The sequence below is a fragment of the Penaeus monodon genome, chromosome 22, assembly GCF_015228065.2.
Source record: "Penaeus monodon isolate SGIC_2016 chromosome 22, NSTDA_Pmon_1, whole genome shotgun sequence".
Taxonomy (NCBI): Eukaryota; Metazoa; Arthropoda; class Malacostraca; order Decapoda; family Penaeidae; genus Penaeus; species Penaeus monodon.
The window spans coordinates 8,225,315-8,225,664 of record NC_051407.1 but is presented as its reverse complement, the minus strand read 5'-3'; the positions used below and the strand labels follow the sequence as shown (position 1 = coordinate 8,225,664).

The 350-nt window shown below is 32.3% G+C and overlaps 1 protein-coding gene across 1 annotated transcript in view; it reads left to right on the top strand.

Annotated features, from left to right (window-relative positions):
* LOC119587323 (glycine-rich cell wall structural protein-like) overlaps window positions 1-350 on the top strand; it is a 10,532-nt gene that overhangs the window by 1,192 nt on the left and 8,990 nt on the right. The window lies entirely within an intron of this gene.

Sequence of the window (350 nt, the reverse complement as noted above, 5' to 3'; positions counted from 1 at the left end):
TAGTGGAGGATTTGGAGGAAGTGGAAGCAGTGCTGGTACTCCATCCACTTTATATTCTGGCCCCTAAACATTAGGGAACTTCCACCTTCCTAGGTAATACCTACCTTCATGTCAATATAGTCAGTTAATATTTTATTACTTTTGTTTATAACTTTTACCAAATACATACAAAAAAGTTTATACTTGTTTCTTTATCTCGAAAATAAACGAATAAATCAATAGACGAATTAGTCTTAAAAGTTGTGTTGCTACTAAATTCTTTCAGTAGACTGCAATAAGCTTCTTTACCTGATTAATATTCATGGCAAGGGAGAGGGAAAAAGGACAGATTCATATTTTTAAAAAAATCT